The 14,748-nt window shown below is 39.5% G+C and overlaps 1 protein-coding gene across 1 annotated transcript in view; it reads left to right on the top strand.

The window, feature by feature from the left end:
• Positions 1-2,710: 2,710 nt before the first annotated feature.
• Positions 2,711-14,748, top strand: part of lovit (loss of visual transmission) — a 374,492-nt gene continuing 362,454 nt past the window's right edge. Inside the window, exon 1 of the mRNA XM_083115802.1 lies at positions 2,711-2,759. The gene's annotated coding sequence lies outside the window, so the exon portion shown is untranslated. The remainder of the gene's footprint in view (positions 2,760-14,748) is intronic.

The raw sequence follows: 14,748 nt of genomic DNA on the forward strand, positions 1-14,748 counted from the left end.
ATTTCAGTACACACTGTATGAAACGTGAAAAAAACAAAAAGAAACTTGTGCTGGATATTCACTCATCTGCTGGATTGAGTAAGCTCCTCAAGGATATAACAATAATATAATAATTATTATTATTAGTATTATTATTATGAAATAAAATTGTTTTATTATGAAATTTTAATTATTATTGTACAATTATTGTTATTATTTCTATTATTCAAATTTCTGGCGACGCCCATGGGAACAATTATGAATGAACCCTCCCCGATTTTTTTTCCTGCCTACGGCCATGGCCTCAACAGAATCAATCTGTAAGCCTCCAAGGTTCGGGGAAAGTGCTGAAGCATTAAAGTGGGGTTAAAAAGGGGATAAATGTGCTAATCTCACGAAAAGGTGCAACAAAGTGTGTTCATTTTACTTGGTTCATGTTCTAAAATACCTATCTCAAACAATTGACATGAAAACAGCTATACTTTTGGAAAGGTGCTGCACCTTAAAATCCGTTCCAAAGGTCGCCCTGTGAAGGATTAAATGATTTTTGCAGGCCTATATACGGATAGGGTCGTACGGGTCTACAGGAAATTCTCGTCAGAATTGTGGCCGAAAGATGACACTGATTTTTGTTATTTAGCGTCGCTTTTCTGTAACTTTTATCTAATCGCAACAATGATAATGAGTGATGATATGATGAAATTGATAAAGGGACGCTCTCAAAGAACGACCAGGCCGGGATTCGAACCCACGAGCCCTGGCGCCGTAGCGTGCTGTACTATTCTGACAGTAACCAATGATTTATTTTTGTAGGCAAATTATTGATTGAGGATCATCGGGGCGGCAATAGTGTAGGGGGTAGTCACATTTATGCTTCTAATCACCGTAGAAAAAGTTACTTATTTGGGCTAAGTGAGTATTTTCTTTTTCTGATTTTTTGTCTGTTGGCGAGGGGGCGGGGAGTGCTTGACTGGGGGCGTTCACCCCCATTACCTTTCTGGCATCACCACTGCAAGTCACTGGCGTACACAGGATTTTTTTTCGGAGGGGCTGAAATTGTAAAAATAAGCTGCGTTTTAGAGGGGCGGGATATATTAATATTTTCCTTATTACAATTTTTAACCTTCGTCTTAAAGGTTGTTCAAAGACAAAAATTGAAAAATCGGGGGGGGGCTCATTTTAAGGCGGAGTTTCAGTTACCACTTTGGTTTTTCAGGAGTTCTTTAATACGTACTTTCATTTGAATATTTTGATTTTCTAAAAATTTCGGGAGGGGCTGTAGCCCCACCAGCTCCCTTCTGCGTACGCCAGTGTTATGCCCAAGAATTTAGAAAACCAGGAATGTGACCATAAAGAGAACGAATGTTTTGTATGTTTATACTTTTAGCAGCCAGTTTTAAATTTGGACGTTTTTTTTTAATGTGCAAAAGTTGGGTTATGTTGGTCATTTCGAACAAGGACTGCCATTGCATATAATTTCTTTGTGTTGTAAGGCGGAACACAGCCTGATAGAGAAGGAAGGGCAAAGAATGTGACGAAAATTTAGTCGGAAATGACTAAATTAGGGAGGGCGAGTGGGAGGAAAATCACAATCTGCCTAGGGTGCCAACGGAGCTGAGGAATTGACTAGGATACGAAGTGGAATAATGCAAATACAGAAGAAATAATGTCCCTTCCCCCTAGTCCTCGTTGCTTGAAACCTTTGTCTGCTTGAAAAACAGGGTTGTTAAAGGTCCAGAAATTGTACACAAATTCAATTGGTCCGGGAGAGAAAGTCAGCAAGTAGTAACTTCTTGTCTTTAAAGTATTTCAATTTGGTCCCGAGACCTTTTTCCGCGATCAATTTAAATACGGTTCAAGTTTGGTATTGACATGAAACAAATACTCACTGAAAAATAATTTTGTAATGAACGGTACTCACACATTTCGGTCATCCTTAGTGCAGTATTAATGCTTTCACGAGAGATTTTTGAACTTTTTAAAATGAACTATCACGTATGTTTATTGAACATTTATTATTAGATTTGTAGGGCAACAGGGGGGAGATTAACATTTACCCTTATTCCAATCAAGCGTGCTTTTTACCCGATGACGTAGTGATTTCGCTATCGCCTTCTAATCAAGGGGTTACGTGTTCGATACCCGCAGGAGGAACATTGAACAGTAGTTCGGATCCCAATTTTGAACTGTAGATCCAGTCCCAATTAGCCTATTTGAGCATAAAGTGGACGAACAACAAAGTTTGATCTTTAACCTTTGACGAGATTCGTTGAATAATTAATGCAGTAAATCGAACAAATGTTGTCAGAAAATCCCACAAAATTCACTTTCGAAAATACGTAACATGTAGAAGCGGTCATAACCTTCGAACTGACGGCGATTGTCACTTTTTCTTGTCCGAGATCCTCACATCTTCTTGCAAACCCTCAAAGAAAACTAATTCCAGAATTAACGCGCTTGCGCAGATGCAATCGATACTGATCAAGTTACAGTCAAAGCTTTAAATCTCCGATGCTATCAAGATAATGCATTCGAACATTCCAGGCAACGAATACGCAAAATGTACCGCGCTTAAAACATTCTCCTGAACACGTAAATGTACTGAGTTGCATCTAACTTGTTGGTTCCATTGTACTGCGAGAGAGCTCCGTGCGCTGTTCTGTTGCCGGAAGAAGCCTACAGGTGGCATCGCGACGCTTGGAGTGAGGGGAGACTTGCAACAGTTAAGTCTCATGTAGGGACGGTATTGGCCAGTCGTATCCGCGCTGCTGGGGACTGAGGTAAGTGTTACAGATTTTCCTTTCGACTTTAACTTGAGCTTCTTATGTTGGTAATTTATGATTGAAGTGTAAATATTACAGTTGTTTCTTCGTACTTATATGGATGGAATTGGATTTCATGAGCCAATAGCAATATCTGACTGAACAAATTGGATTACCTTTGTACGCTCGCCACACTCGGTTGGATTTTTTATACAGCACATTTTCAAAACATTAATATAACTTATGCTTTTCGTTTATGTTCCGGCTTCTGTTCTTTAAAGCAATATATATCTTCCAATCTTTTTAAGAAGGTGAAAACTTTCTAATCATGTTTACAGAGTGGGAAAGTTAAGAATATCAATTTCGCGACACAGTGCCGATCTCCGTGACGAAGTGATAGCACAGCCCGCTACGACGTCAAGGATCCCGGGTTCGAATCCCTGCCTGGACATGGGTGTACTTTGTGAGTATCCCTTCATTCATCATATCATCACTCTCATATTCGCGATTAGTCAAAAGTGGCAGAAAAGGAAGAAAAATAAATCAAATGAAAGATACAACGTTACTAAAGTAGTTTAACTGAACATGCAGCACCCTCATTATGAAGAAATAAAAATATATTTTCTACTTAAAACGTGAACATTATAGAAAAACAGGAGTGTGCAAATAACGATTAAATGGGTGTCACTGATAAAACAGATTTTCGGTACTTCATTGTAATGAAATATCACAGGTTCGATTCCCGATGCGAACACAATTCTACGGTTCGGATCATGCTTTCAATTTTAGATCCAGTCTGGATTAGCTTATCTTAACATAGCGTGAACTTTAAAATGAAGAAGTAAGTGTATGTCTTCGTGTATAGTTATCAGGGAGATGAAGTACGTAATAGCCTACGCGACCGCAAAATTGAACATACAGTTGGCGATAAACAAATCGACGTATACAGTTCATTGCGAGAAGGGCTGAAATGAAAGTTATGTAATCTTTATTTTAATGCATCAACATACACACCTTTGTCTCGGTACTTGCAAATAATAATAATAATAATAATAAAGTGGGAGGGCGGAGAAGGTAGGAAGGACTAAGTTCATAATGCTAATTTGAAGATTTGTTACTGTGAATTTCAGTGTTTTGAGGCAATACTGTTAACGTGATAATACTCAAATGAGCACATTCGGAGAGCTGCATATCGGACAGAATCGCTTACTAGGCCCGCCTGGCTGATCGGGCGGGCGAGTAAAACTATATACCTGAGTTTTGACCCGTCAAGCATCGAGAGCCCACGGGTAACTGGAAGGCCTTGCAAGACGAAGCTCGCTTATCTTCTGCGAACGCTCATTCCGGTTTTGCACAGTCTCCAGATACTTGAGTCACCCAGTTACCGTTGCCAACTTTTAGATTCTAAACTGTTCTAGGAGCACTTAAAATGTTCATCACTTTTATCAATTTGAAATTGCAGACATTTATTCCTTGCTAGAAAACATTTGTATCACTCAAACCCAGTGGCGGTAGGGGGGGGGGCAAGGACAGTTTAATTTCCCTTGATACATGAGGTTTGCGTGGTGCAAAAGTTTCAAAAAGTCGGGGGGCGGGGGGGAGGAAACTGCACTCTCTCGGCCCTTTCCCTAATTGCCGCCACTGCTGACACCTGTAAAGGAGTACGAACCAAGTTTCGCAAGAAGTGCCATCGTATATATTTTGGAACTTTGTGTTACTGGTGGTTGTTCTACATTATACTTTTTTTGGGGGGGAGGTGCTCCCCTATGGCGCAGTGGTAGTGTCGTCGCCTTGTAATGAAGGGGTACCGGGTTCGATACCCGGTGGAGGCACATGGTAGTTCTGATCCCACTTTAAACTATAGGTCAAGTCCCGATTAGCCTTATTGTGCATAAATTGACCAAATAAATGAATCAATCAATCAAACAGATTTTCTGTCTGGTGTAATTTTGCCAAATCAATAACCGAATTAGTTGCTCAAGATCCCCCCCTGAACACTAAGGCACGATGATCCATAAAATGGAACATGAAATCAGATTTGCATTATAAAAGGTTTTTGAATATTGTCATCTCTTTCAACAAATCGTCGTTCGCTCATGTTGTTGTAACACCAGTAAGCGTTGTTTGCATGATATGAAAAACTTAATATGCTGACCAACGCAGAAATATATTTTATTTTAAAACATAAACTAAACGTAACGTTTCAACCTTCTAGCAAGGTCTTCTTCAGACTCTGTACCCAGTACAAAAAAAAACAAAAAAAAACAACGTTGTTGCTAGTTATCTAGTTCTACAGACCGCATTGATAGTAATGCGATGCAAAATATAATTATTGTTAGCTTGTATCTTCATACGGGTGCAAATAGCAGGCAATGCTACTTACACATTTCAACAAACGAACAACGTAAAAATGAAACCGAGAGGAGATTTACGATTTCAAGACCAGAAGAGTGACATAAAGTGAACAAGACACACAAACCTATTTGAAGACCTTCGAAACAAATTTTGAATATATGTGGTAGTTGGTTTGACATAATATTGAAACTAATTTGAGAAGATACAAGAATCTTAGTGGCGTAGCAACATATCGCGAGGCCCTGGGCGAGATTAGAATGCAAGGCTCCATCCGTTCTTTAAGTTTGAAATATCAATGTGAATCGATATACAGTCATCAAGGAAACGTCAGCAAATTATCATATTTATATAATGGCCTATAATAATAATTAATTTCTGACGAAAATTATATTTAATAGTACGCGACAGAGAAATTTATACTTGGCAGAGCTACAGTAACACGCTGCTGGAATTTTCATTAACCAAGGTAGTAGTAATAGTACGTTCTTTAAGATGTTCTTTAGACAGTAAGACAACTGAAATATCCTTAAATATGCTAAATTTTCTTTTAAAATATCAGAAATACAAACTAAGAACCTTTAAATATAACCTATATATTATTTAATGAGTCGTTCTTTGTTTCGTCATTTTAAAATTTGTAGGACGTAAGTGTCACAAACCATGGCTTAAGTATAAAATATCGAAGGACGCACATAAAATGTCTGTGCTTGATAGAGCGGAAGGGAGGGGGGGAAGGGCTGCGCTAAACCACAACCCTGTCTAGGGGCCCAAATTATCTACCTACTCTTCGACACAATCGGTTTCATCATCAACAAATCATAAAACGATAGTCATTTGCCACATAAGTGTGAAATCTTTGGTGTAATCAATTGATACAGCTAATTTGACTTTTTTAATTAGTAATTTTGACTTTGTTGCACATTAATTGTACCAGTTTACTTTGAATTTTAGGGCTTACATGATAATAATAATTGTGAATCTCATTTTGTTGTTATGCAGTGGCGTAACAAAATCGTAAAGTACGCGTCCGCAAGAAACAAATTTGGGTCCCTCAAGTACAGTCAGATTCTTCCAGGAAATGTATGTAATTACTTAGAATGACTGGTTGTGGCTACACTTACATTAATAATTATACAAATCGATGCTCTACCTCTGAATGGCGTGCATGTTGCCGGTGTTACCGCAGGTAACAGCAAAATGTAAAGAATTAAAAAGTTGTTTCAATAAAATGACAACATTGTTAAATACGTTAATGAACACCGTTGCCGTCGAGTAGATATTGCCTAGGACATTTTTTCTGCAGCCGACAGAAGCGAAGAGGGAGGCAGTTCCGCTACCCTCAAGAGGCAACAAGGGAGAAGAGGGCGCCAATGCAAGGAAAGAGCGGGGAAGGACTTTGGGGCATAGTGTGCTATGGGGTTATTCATATACCTGTTAAGGGGCCCTGTTGCCGTTCAGACCTACCGGATCAGCCAGTGTTGTCACATCGGATTGGCAGAAAAGAGCTAAATCCCACCTAAAATAGGAATACCAATTCTGTGAAGCAACCAGAGGTAGACTGCAGAGCCAAGGTTGGATTGAACTGCAACTGAGACCAGTTAGGTAATAGACGAAAATATAGTTCCTTAATGTGATTCGTGATTTGGACAAACCTTAATCCAAAATACTAAGTTGGCAACAGTAGTACATACAGCTGGGCGCTTCCCTTCCACAAAGGAGCGGAGTTCTGTCGTCTGCTCAGTGCTCACCACACAAACGTCAAACTGACCGAGAAAAGTGTGGTTCTTCTTCTTCCCCTTCGCACCTCATTGCAAAGAAACTGAGACAGATGAAGAATTGACAAGGGTCTACCACTATTCATTGGATTCTCGCGGTAACTGTCTCATGAGTGGTAGTTCTTTCTAGGAATGTTTGTGGCTAAATCACTGTGCTGATTGCAAAACAAGAACGAAATGAACAAATATCTAGCTCGAAGAAATGTTTTCTTTACCGAAAAGGGGGGTGGGGTTGTAATAACGTCTAGCAGGCATAATTGTCGTACTGATAGCCGGTAACACTTTTGAAAAAGTCACGCCACGCCACTGATTTTCACATATTACAACATATCTTTCTTTGACATTTATGTATTCAAAAGAAGAAAATACAAATACTTACTTATACCCTTCCACGCCCCTCTTAACAGCTGGATGGATAAAAATAATGTTCTTTTATAATTTTTATTTAAATCGATCTTTTCTTTGGCATCGTACACACAGACATATTTTTTAAATAGAAAGGCTTTTTTTGATAAACAGCCCTGTAAAATATTTGAACAGTTTGATTAAAGCAAATAACAAATTACATGTAAATATGCATTTCTCTGTTTCTGGAACTGAACATAATGAACCTAATATGAAAATGTTTGTTATGTGTGTTAATGAAACTATTATAATTTCAGTGACTTTTCTTACAGTGAAAATAATAAATTCTGGATGTACTTTATAATTTTAACTTAAAATAATATTTAAAGTTTTTGTAGCCGAATTTGAGGTTTTAATGATTGTTAGCCAAATATCAGCTGCCATATTTATTTACAGTTTAATGAAAATTACACTATTTACGGTTTAACATGATTAGTATTTTGTATATTATTCTATTTAAAAAATGTGCTATTTTTGCTTATAAAAATGATTGAATTTTAAATCGAGGGAAATTTAAGTGTTTTTTTCAGATGACATATTACATTTATTTTCGTATGAGCTTCACCCCATCAGCACATACATTTTGTTTCCTTTATTTCCTTTCTTAGAGCATAATAAACACCATTAAATGAATACGAGATTAATATACTTTCACAAAAAGTGATTCTGATATCTACAAATTTATTGTGTACATTATTCTGTAATTTTATTTAAAGTGATATTTTAAAATAGAATTTACCAATTTAAATTTTGATTTAAATCAAACCACCTTGCTTAACAGAAAGCTGGCTTCTGGGCAGCGAATGATACTTTTACATTAGATCTTGCCCTTTCTCGTTCAAGAGTGAGATTACTGAGTCCGGTATATTTGGGCTGAATCATACCATTCGACACTACCTTCCAGAAGTTTTTCCTAAGTTTCAATTTTGAGAAAGATAGTTCTTTTTTCGTGGTTGTTACTTCAAGAGTAGGAAACAAACAGAAGGGGGGTGTAAGGGGTGACCTTCCACGTAGTACACCCAAATGTCAACCTCACTTCCACGTTAGTACACCCTGGACTGAAGACTAACGAGGCTCTGACGACTGGCCCCATGGCCAGTATAATTTTGTTTGTATTGTCCTGTTCTTTTGTCCTTATGTGTGCTGAGTGCCCGTTTGCAGCCTCAGCTTTTAACGAAAGTCAGAACATTTTAATATTTTATGATTTTAGTTCTGCAACGTTAGAGTTGTGATTTGTAACGATAAGGGGCTGGACCCCGTATAATGTGACGGGTGCAAAATAGCCTTAGTGCTGACGCACCCAAACTTTTAAATTCAAATTCAAATTCAAATTCAAACAAACAGAAGGCGGTACAGGATACAGAGAACACTGGAAGCTAGTGTAGAGCTATCAAGGAGAAGAAACTTGGCCAAAGCACTTGATTTCAGATTTGAAGCACATTCCTGAAACGTAGAACTTTATCAGGATATTCTGAAGATAAATCATGTTCGTGCCCGTTACAGAGGGCAATAGCTGCATCTGAAGTTGTAGGAACGAAGGAAGAACTGCTAATATTATCAATACCCTTCTTCAGTTTAAAACAGCGGAAGCATTTAAATGCCCCATACTTTGCTCCGTGGCAGTTTGAGGTGCTTTGTCATTAACATATTAAAGTCGTGTAGGCTATGCAAGGTCACGAGACACAAGGAAAGCCAAGACAAAGCGCTTTCACTTAATGTTTCACATGAGAAATGAGAATTGTTTTGACTTTTTGGGGCCCCTTAGGCTTAGAGCTCCCGCCCGCCTCTGATTTGACGTATTCATTCTAATTATAACGTTAAACTAGAATATAAAGCCAGATAAAAAAAAATGTTTTAATTTTATTGCCCACAAAAATTAGCCTTTTCTATCTTTCTCAATTCCATTTATTACGTTTTTCGTATCAACGTCATGGGACGGGAGGCCCCTACATGCGCAAAGCCCAGGGTGGTCGCCCACTTCACCCACCCCTTGCTGCGCCAATGGTTATACAACCTCAAGGCACTTGCGCCTAGCAGAAATTAAAATATTTCCATGCGTAGTGAAATATAATGGCCGTTGGCAACACTGACAGCAGTGCTCGCGTCTACCTGCAAGAACTACATCGAGTCTCAAGGGTCTTCTTAAGACCCGGGTAATAGAAAAACCTGGCAGGCATCGATGCCTGTGCACAACTGTGACGTGATGTCGAACACCTGGGCTTGACGTGCGTGATGCATATTATTGTAGGCGCGCCTCCTCGCAGACGGGTTTTTTCCGGGTCTTGTGCAGGTCTCTAAGCACATTCCTGTCCGTGCATGTTGTTGATTGATTGACTTACTTTATTTTACTTCGCTTTTTGTGCCACTTTTGGCTAACTTGCGAAGATGGGGATGAGCGATGGTATGATGAAATTGATGAAATGGACACTCACAAACATCCATGCCCAGGCCAGGATTCGAACCCGGGACCCTTGGTGTCTTAGCGCGATGTGCTAACAACTTCGCCACGGGGGCCGGCTCGTTGTCCGCACGCGTTAAATGGTTGACTAACTCGCTACCGAAGTTCCTGGGTTCGAATCTCGGTCTGGGCAGGCCCAGATTCCTCATAGGCCCGGGCCTAGAGCGGCATTTGGGTAGGGTCGGCACGATTGTTTGTTTTAAATTTACAAGGAATGCATAATTCTCGGATTGCCTCTTTTTTTTCTCCGGACACACGAGTGGAATGACTTAATGTATAGTTCAAATCACAAACCCTGACACCTTCTGTAAACAAAACCACCTGCATGCAGAAAGCATTGCAAACTCATAGAAGTAAAATAATCCACACGAAAATCCAGCGTTGTTACAGGATTCATTACGTATGGTAAAACAATGGCAAATTTGTAGTATGGGATACGCTGCCGCAAATGACGTCTCACTTTAAACCCTATGCTCTTTCTTTTTTTACTTATTGCTTCACCTTTATGGTTAACTCTTTGCACCAGTAATCATTTCCCATAAATTTGGCTTCTTTCTTTGAATATATTTTACTTGCATTTTTTAGACAAAATGATATAACATGAACTAACTAACTAACTCCCTAGTCTTCTTAAACCCGAAGGTTCATGGCTGCAGCAACACAGGCCTTCCATCTGTCCCTATCTTGAGCAAGATCTATATACTCCTTTCCATCCCTACCGATTTCCCTTAGGTCCATCTCAACGTTGTCCTCCATCTTCGTCTTGGCCTTCCTACAGGTCTCTTACCATCAGGTTTCCCAACAAGTATCCTGTAAACTCCTCTTTCCTCTCCCATTCGTGCCACGTGGCCTGCCCACCTAAGTCAAAAAAAGGTAAAGTGCTCCCCTGTGCTTAGCACCACGCCATGAAGGCGTATAGGGGGTGTGGGGGTAACGCCCCACCTTTCTTGATCCGGTCATGAGTGGGGGTGATGTGATCAGCATCACGCCCCTGACCGCCTTTACCCCCCAGGGTTTCCCCCAGGTACCCATGTTATTCGACGCTGGGTGGGCGCCGGGGCCGCTTCCATCGTTAGAAAAGTTCCCGGATTTGAACCGGCCGGGGATCGAACCCGGGACCTTGAGCATGGTAGTCAGACGCGTTACCGACTTTTTTTTTTTTTTTTTTTTTTTTTTTTAAAAGGAAAGCCCCTATGCGGAAGCTTCCCCCATCACACTTCATTCACTCATATCATTTCATTCATATTTCAATTTCAAGACTTTTCAGGACAGACAATCACAAACATCCATGGCCGAGCCGGGAATCGAACCCGGGACCCCTGGCGTCGTAGCGCGATGTGCTAACCACTCCGCCACAGGGGCCGCCCAACTGAGCCACCGCGGCCCACCTAAGTCTTCTTGATTTAATTATTCTAATAATATCTGGACATGAATACAAATGATGTAGTTCTAAATTATGTAACCTTCTCCACTCCCCTGTCTCCTCATCCCTTTTAGGTCCAAAGATTTTCCTAAGGATCTTATTTTCAAATACTCTCAATTTATGTTCCTCTTTCAATGTAAGGGACCAAGTTTCACATCCATATAATACTACAGGCAAAATTACTGTTTTGTATATTTTAACTTTTACTTTCTTAGATATTAAACGAGAAGACAAAAGTTTATGAAGAGAGAAGTAACATGCATTTCCTGAATTAAGCCTACTTTTTATTTCCTCTTTAATATAATTTTCATTTGTTAATATTACTCCTAAGTATTTGAATTTGGAAACTGGTTCAAACAAGTTGTTATCAATAATTAGATTTTGATTATTACCTAACACTTGGTTTCGGCCTGTAAGCATATACAAGGGTTGATCAAATGAAAAGGTACAAAACGACACTGTCGGTGTAAATGAATACTTTATTCAAAAGTATCCTCCATAGGCCTGAGCACATTGATCCCATTGATGAACGAGCCGAATGATTCCTTTTTCCCAGAATTCCTTTGGCCGTGACGCGACGCAGTCCTTCACAGCGTCCTTGAGTTCATCGTCCGAGGTGAAGCGCTTTCCTTTGAGATGCTTTTTCAGGGGACCAAACACATGGAAGTCACAGGGGGATAAGTCCGGACTGTAGGGCGGATGGTCTAGCTGCTCCCACTTGAACCTGGCCAGTTCCGCGTGTGTGACCCTGGAGACGTGTGGACGTGCGTTATCATGGAGCAGAACGAAAACTGGCACTCCATTTCCTCACTGATTTGCCAGACACACAGTCTTCCCCGTAAACGTTCACCATCCGGCGATGAATATCGGCCGGTTTAACTAACACCTTCCGCTGTCAGAAAACGGATAACGCCTCGCTGCTCCTCAACAGTCGAATTTGCCAATGTTAACGCCATCCTGTCCGAACACGCACTGCCGCGTCACTTGGACGGCGCTCTGTATCGGAGCCTCTGCTCTCTCCTGCGCATGCGCGTTCCCTGCATGCTCCGATGCCGCGTGGCGACTCCAATCGCACCCCTACATATCACGCTACGTTCTCCCATCGCGGCATCGGTATTATATAAGCGATTCCGTTGTTACGACGTTTCGTACCTTTTCATTTGATCAACCCTTGTATTTAGTTTTCTCTTTGTTAACTTCCAAACCTATCTCTTTAGCAGTTTTGAAAATTTTTTAGCATTATTCTTTATTGTATTCACATCATCCACCAGTAAGTCTACATCGTCTGCATATGCTAACAACTGAGTCACACCATTTGATTTTATTCCTTCTTTAGTTTCTTTTACCTTCCTAACAGTATATTCTAAGGCAAAATTAAAGAGCAATGGAGATAATGGTAATGTATATTTCTAAGGTTTGATATAGATAGGAGTGTATTTGAAATTTGTTTGTACATTTTATGTAAATTGTATCTTATGTAAATAAAATATATAATGGGCATAAACAGCCATATGCATTGCTGTAAGTCCAATAAATATATTGATGATCAAAACAAGACAAAAAGTTCGTAAATTTATTGCGGTTGGAAACTTTGACAAGCATCCTAATAACGATTTTTGTTCCGCCAAATATAGTGCACTTCGTAAAATAACTTGGTGACATGGCAAGGCAAGATAAGTGTGAACATTTTGTAGTAATATAACTTTCAATGAGCTTAGATATTTGTGTACATAATGATATTTTATAACATTGGTTATTTTCTAAAAATAATCATGTGAACAGCAAGGAAGTAGTGCAACTTAGTAATATTGCCTGACTTAGCCTTAGAAAAATAACATGCCGAGTTCTATGCGTGAGGGAAAGTCTCCGTTTACTCCGAGCTTGTTTTCAAAACACCAGCAAGGACAGCCTTGGAAAAGGGGTGAGAAACAGATTCTACTCAATATTTATGTAACGTTCTGTCAGTGGTATCCTGAGAAACCAGTAAATGAAGTGGTTGAGTTGGTATCCCAGTGCAGTGGTGTGTCAGTGTCTGCAGTTTTAAGGGTTATGAAAGAGAGAATGACCGGGAGAGTAACATATTCGTCTGATGTTTTGAGAACGGGTTCTCACATTCAGAGGCTCTTATATAAAATGAATAGGTGCGGCGAACTATGAGTGTAACAGCAGATGATTGCGGTCATGGATCAGCTGACGCGGAGTGATACATCGAATCAGTGAGACCGTTTGTTTACAGAAGGTCTCAGGGATGGTGATTTAGACCTTAGTTGTATTGTAAATATAAGTTAACGAAGAATTGCTTGCTTTTGAAAGACATCGCCGGCTTGGCTGCGTTCCAGGAACGCCGTTCCTTGTTACTGCAGGCATTGCCCGCATATCAAAAGTATATCGCGTTGAATTGTTGAGAATTAAACTGTCGGCGCAAGCATTATTAAAGGAGTTTCGCATTGTACTATTCTACTGTTAGTTGCTCGAGAATATTATTCAAGAAGTAGGTGGTGTGTTGCGTGTGTCAGTGTCCGACGTGCGTTTGTTGGGGTAAGTTTAAAACGTCATTACGCTCATTACGAGTGATGAAAGAGTAAGACTCAGTGGGTCACAATACAAAAAGAGAAAAGCGGAGAAAGATGACAAGCAGGAAGCATTTCTGAAGAAGGTTTCGAAAATCAGTTATTTCTTTACAGAAATGTAATCAGGAAAAAAGTGAGGAAAGTGCCGTTGATGAGCCCAGTGTGCGTTCTGTCCTATCACTTAAATGAAGTAAAAATGAAAGTCTTCTCTGAAAAACAAGGTAAATGTTAAAATGTAGTTTATATAATTTATTTCATATCGCTTTGTTACATGTTTTGTATGTAACTATTATTTTATTAATACTGCATGCCGTTAATAGTAAAAATAGTAATACAGAAAATAATGTTATTTTTTTCATTCTTGATAAACAGAGCTTTTTTGTCCTAGGGGCGGCAAAGAGGTAAATCAGGCCCTGGCTCTGGGCATGGATGTTCTTTGTGTCTCTTTATCAATTTAATCGTATCATCGTCGCGATAAACTAAAGATAGCAGAAAGCGACGTAAAATAGATACCTTACATGTCGGAACAATTGGATACCTCCGTGGCGGAACGGTTAGCACGGCATGCAACCAAGGGCGTCGGCAGGGGGTGTCGAACGGGTCGGTGGACCCCCCCTTCTGGAAATTGACATCGTTCATTTAAAGATACAAGAACGCCGAAAGTTTGTTACTCTTATTGTTAAGAACAGAAATAAAGTTTATTTAGTTAGTATTCGAGCGGAATAATAAAAGTAAAAATGCATTGGATGGAAAACATTGAGTGAAGAATACAGGAACAAGGTTATATTCTACCATTTCAACCAAAGAACGAATGGTTTTACAGTTTTCAAAATTCTAATAATTACAGTTATAGATGAGAAGTCACACAACACACTTTATATATTAAAAAAACAACCTACCATTCAAAGCCTTTTCTTGAACGAGACGTGCAAAGGTTAATATCAAAATGCATTCAGATACTAACTGCATAAAATTCAAAAGGAAATAATGGAAAATAGTTGTGCTGGTATTCACTCGTTTG

This window comes from Lepisma saccharinum, assembly GCF_977018435.1.
Source record: "Lepisma saccharinum chromosome 15 unlocalized genomic scaffold, izLepSacc3.1 SUPER_15_unloc_1, whole genome shotgun sequence".
Taxonomy (NCBI): domain Eukaryota; kingdom Metazoa; phylum Arthropoda; class Insecta; order Zygentoma; family Lepismatidae; genus Lepisma; species Lepisma saccharinum.